The sequence below is a fragment of the Bidens hawaiensis genome, unplaced genomic scaffold, assembly GCF_021521415.1.
Source record: "Bidens hawaiensis isolate Kalapana, Puna unplaced genomic scaffold, B.hawaiensis_p1.1 tig00001143_1, whole genome shotgun sequence".
Lineage (NCBI taxonomy): Eukaryota > Viridiplantae > Streptophyta > Magnoliopsida > Asterales > Asteraceae > Bidens > Bidens hawaiensis.
The window spans coordinates 3808937-3814418 of NW_027491065.1; positions in this window are offsets into that span (position 1 = coordinate 3808937).

Below are 5482 nucleotides of genomic sequence, written 5' to 3' on the forward strand. Positions count from 1 at the left end.
TTGGATGTTAAACCGCGACCGAGTCAAATATATTACTTGGGGATGACCCGGGGTGAGGACGCTCGTGTTACGTGATTTTGTTTTATTAAACTATGACCGAGATAAATATATTGCTTGGGGATGGCCCGGGGTGAGGAGGCTCGTGTCACATGCTTAGGTCTTACCGCGTCCGGGTCAAATATATTACTCGAGTCTTGACTCGTGGTGGAGAGGCCCGTGTACGTGTGTTCGACGATGATTGTATTACTTGGTGAATTATATATAATTTATTTTATTTATACCTTCTCTATTGTTATAACTATAGCTTTGAAATAAAGTATGAATTATTGTTTATGAAAACTTGAACTCACTCAGCTCAAGCTGACTTTGTGTGTATGTTAGATTGACTTTCAGGTTAAGGATTAGAGATTTCCTCTCGGACGTGCTAGAGACTACTCGGACGGTTGAAGGCACATCTAGTCGAAGAATTAATAACGCAAAATGTTTCTTTTAAATTATTACCATAAGTATTTAAATTTTAATTTTGGTCACTTTCCCTGGTTTTGGGAATTTTGATGTTATCTATTCCGCTGTTTACTACTCTGAAATGTTTTTAATGGGATGAAGATTTCAAATAAAACGAATATTTTATTTACAATTGATTTTGGACACCTGTACCCGTGTTTTGGGATTTTTAATACTTAAACTTTTCCGCTGTTATTTACTCTGAACTTGTTTTAAATACAAAGAATCGTTTGGTTTTAAAATTTTGTGAATTTGTGGGTGAGATTACCAACTGTAGGATTCCCGGGATGCGGGGTCTTACAGTTGTTCTACTACCGATGAATTGTGATCTATTTTCACAGACAATCTCTGCCGGGATACCAAATCTTGTAAGGATATTGCGTTTGATGAATGAGATCACATGCTTTTCTTTAACTTGAACAAATGCCTCAGCTTTGATCCATTTGGAGAAGTAATCTGTCATTGCCAGCATAAAGACCTTTCCACCAGAAGCTTTGGGCAGCTTTCCCACAATATCCATTCCCCATTTCATAAATAACCATGGGGATATGATAGGATATAATGGTTCAGCCGGTTGATGCAAGATGTTGCTGTGTCTTTGGTAAGCATCACACTTCTTGGAGAAATTCATTGCGTCTTTCTTCATGGTTGGCCAGAAGTAACCTGTCCTCAGTATCTTGGATGCTAAAGCTCTGCCTCTAGTGTGGTTCCCACAATCACCTTCATGTATGTCCTTGAGAATTTCTTATGCTTCTTAATATTCCAAGCATCTCAAGTATGGACCTGTAAGTGATTTTCTATACAAAATATTATTTAAGACAATGTATTGGGTTACCTTCATTCGGAAAGCTCTGGGATTTTCCCCTTCTGGCATCTCGTTATCCCGAAGATACCGTACTATTGGATTGGTCCAAGATACTGGATTATCCTCTAGATTTTAAGCCTCTAAGACTTCGTGGTTCTCCTTTATTGCTGGAGTCAAGATATGCACGATAGATATCTTGACATCTCTTGGTATCTTGAGAGCTGATGCCAAATTTGCTAAGGCATCTTTTTCAGTGTTCTCTTCCCTTGGCACCTGCACTATATCAAATGTTTCGAAACACATAGCTAATTGCTTAACTACTTCTAAATATTTCTCTAAGTTTTCTGCATTCACTGCATAAGGGTCATTGAAATGGTTAGCTAATAACAAAGAATCGACATAAACTTGAAGATACCTGACCTTCATATCCTTAGCTAATTGCAAACCAGCTATTAAGGCTTCATATTCAGCCTCATTATTAGTAGTCTGAAATTCACACGATATAGATAGAGGTATAATATCCCCCTGTGGCGATTTTAGTAGGATACCTAGACCTGTTCCTCTTATGTTGGAGGCACCATCTGTATGCAAAGTCCAACTCTCCTTGATTTCCAATTGTTGAACTTCCTTTTCTACTTCCTCAAGTATATCCTGGCTAAAATCAGCCACAAAGTCGGCAAGTGCCTGAGATTTGATGGCTGTCCTTGGCTCATACAAGATATCGTATGCACTAAGCTTCATAGCCCACTTTGCCATCCTACCTGACATTTCTGGTATTCTCAAAATAGCTTTAATAGGATAGTTAGTTTTTACATGAATAACATGAGTTTCAAAATAATGTCTTAATTTAGTAGAAGCCATTATAAGTGCTAAAATCAACTTTTCAAGATAAGAATACCTGGATTTAGCATCTAGTAGACTTTTACTTACATAATATATTGGATGCTGTTGACCTTCGTGATCTTTGACTAAGACAACACTTATTGCACTTCTAGAAACAGCTAAGTACAAGGATAATGGTTCACCATGAACCGGCTTCATCAGGAGTGGTGCTGAGGATAAGTATTCCTTCAAGGATAACAATCCCCTTTCTTGTTTCTCTCCCCATTCGAATTTTTGATTCTTCCTCAGGATATCATAGAAGTCTTTACACTTCTCTGAAGATCTTAAGATGAATCTGTTGAGATATGCTATTCTACCTGTTAACCTTTGGACATCTTTGACATTTCTTGGTGATTTGATGTCCAGGATAGCTTTGATCTGCTCAGGGCTTGCTTCTATTCCTCTCTTGGTAACCATATATCCAAGAAACTTTCCTGCCTCGACACCAAAATGACACTTGGCTGGGTTCAGCTTCATGTTATACTCATCCAGGATGTCAAATGCTGTTGCCAAGTCTTTGAGATGATCCTCACCCTTTCTTGACTTTACCACCATGTCGTCTATGTAGACTTCCATCGTGTCCCCCAGTTGGTCTTTGAATATCATGTTGACTAGCCTCTTGTATGTTGCACCTGCATTTTTTAGTCCAAAAGGCATTGGAGTATAACAGTATATACCTGTGGGAGTCATGAAGGATGTATTTTCTTGATCTGAAGGCTCTATTTGAGTCTATTGAAATCTTGAGGATGCATCCATGAAGGTTAGTAGCTCGTGGCCAGCAGTTGCATCCACCATTGAGTCAATGTGTGGGAGTGGGAGTGGGAATGGGTTTTTTGGACAGGCCTTATTCAGGTCAGTGAAGTCCACACACACTCTCCATTTTCCATTTTTCTTCTGGACAACAACTAGATTGGCCAACCATCTAGGATATTGGACCTCTTTTATCATCTTGGTTTTGAGCAGCTTCTGCACCTCTTCTTGTATGATAGCGTTTCTTTTAGGAGCAAACTTCCTTCGCTTTTGATGTACCGACCTAAAAGATTTATCTATACCAAGTTCATGAGTAATTATAGACTTAGAGATACCTGTCATATCTTCATGTTTCTAGGCGAAGGTAGAAGCTCTTTTCTTTAGGAAGGACATCAATTCCATCTCAATATCCTCAGGAATACTTGATCCTAATAAAACTTTGATTTCAGTATCCTGAGGATCCAGAAATACTTCCTTTACATCCTGCTCTCTTGCTTGCAGGACCTTCCCCAGCTGCTTCTGTAATTGCTATGCTTGAGTAGGCTTTGTTGTCCACTTCATTGATGAAGCATAACATTTCTTGGCATCTTGCTGATCGCTTTCAATCTTGATGACCCCCAAGGACTTGGTAGTTTCACACATTGATGATAAGTTGAGGGCACTGCCTTCATGCTGTGGATCCAGGGCCTGCCTAATATCACATTACAACAAGATAATGAGTCAACAATACAAAATTTTTGTAGAGAGTTAGTTCCTTCAATATATATTGGAAGTTTGATTTCTCCCAAAGTGTTCTTGGTCTTGCCACTGAATCCTACTAGAACTGAGGATTTTGGGATAATCTCCGTTTCTGGGATATCCATCTTCTTTAAGGCATCCATTTGTATAATGTTCACAGAGCTTCCTCCATCAACGAGTATCCTGCGCACAAAACAGTTAGCTATACATAAAGTGATTACCAAACCATCATGGTTGGGATCCACAAGATCACATCGGTCCTCCTCGTCGAAGGATATGATCCTTTGAGTAGTCAGAATGGAAGTGCAGAGAGGTCTTTCTCCGTTGTCCATCTTTGTTTCTCTGGAACGCTTTTAGCTACTGAATATGAGGTTCCACAGATGTCGGATCCTCCTGAGATAAAGGGTACAACCTTAGCTCCGGGTGGAGGAGAAGGTGCCCTTTCAGGTATCTTGACAGGATCCAGACTCTTGTTCTTGTTTTTTCCAAATAGTTCCTTCAGGTATCCTTTGCTGAGAAGATATCCTATTTCTTTCCGAAGTGCTATGCAATCTTCAGTGCGATGGCCGAATTCATGGAATGCACACCATTTGGACTTGTCTTTGATGGATCTGGGCTTTTCATTTTTCTTAGGCCACTGGCCTTGCACAAATCATACCACTAATATCAATATTAAAACAATATTCAGAGATTTTAGGATACTCTTCATCATCCTCATCTTCTTCCACAACATTTATCCTGGGATTATCCTACTTGGAATAAGGCTTGGGCCTAGTGTACTTCCGTGGAGTGTCTGACTTTCTATTGGTAGATTCATACTTCGGGATAACCTAGCTTCCACGAGCTTTCTTGTCGTCCTCTAGCCGAATATATCTTAATGCCCTGTTTCTGACTTCATCAAGATTCCTGCATGGAGTCATGACAAGGTCATAATAGAAAGGAGAATCCTTCCTTAGTCCCATCTTGAAGGCCTCGACAGCAGCTGCCATGTCAAGGTTGGGGATCTCCAAAGCTTCCCTGCTAAATCTGGTTATGTAATCCCTTAAGGATGCATTATTACGTTGAACAATCCTATATAAGTCACCTGTTATTTTCTCAAAAGATCTACTACAAGAAAATTGGTTATTTAACAAATTAATCAAATGAGAAAATGACGTAATAGTGTTGGAAGGAATACTCAATAACCATTTGAGGGCTGGCCCGTTAATGTTGAGCCGAATACCTTGCATAGGCAAGCTTCTTTGATGTCAATGGGGATGGGGTTGATCTCCATCCTTTCTCTGTGCTGAGCTACGTTTTCCTCAGGATCCGTAGTGCCGTCGTAGAGCTTCATGCTGGGTGTCTGGAACTTCTTGGGGATCTCCACGTCACATATAGGCCAAGTAAACCTAGATAACTTATGGCTACCTGCGGGCACTTAAGCTATGGGACGTATTATCCTTGGTATACTGGAAATCATGTCCTTCATTTTCTGCAGTTCCCTGGCTATCTCGTGGGTTATCCCCTTATTCTGCACATGTCCATGGTTAGTGTTAGCATTAAATAAACTGTTACCGAGGTCATGGTTAGGTTTTTGGTATCCTGAGCCTTGACGACTAGTTTCTCCATTGAGGGTATCCTCAGGATAAGGTGACGCCTGCATTGGGATGTCATCTCCAATATGCACTTCAGAGGACACCATGGGAGATCCTGACGAGAATATGCCGGCTGGCATGGTTGAACGAGGCTGCATGTTGATGAATTCTGGCCTCGTTGGTCTAGGTAATTCCGAGGATACCGGAAGATAAGTTCCTCCGTATCCTG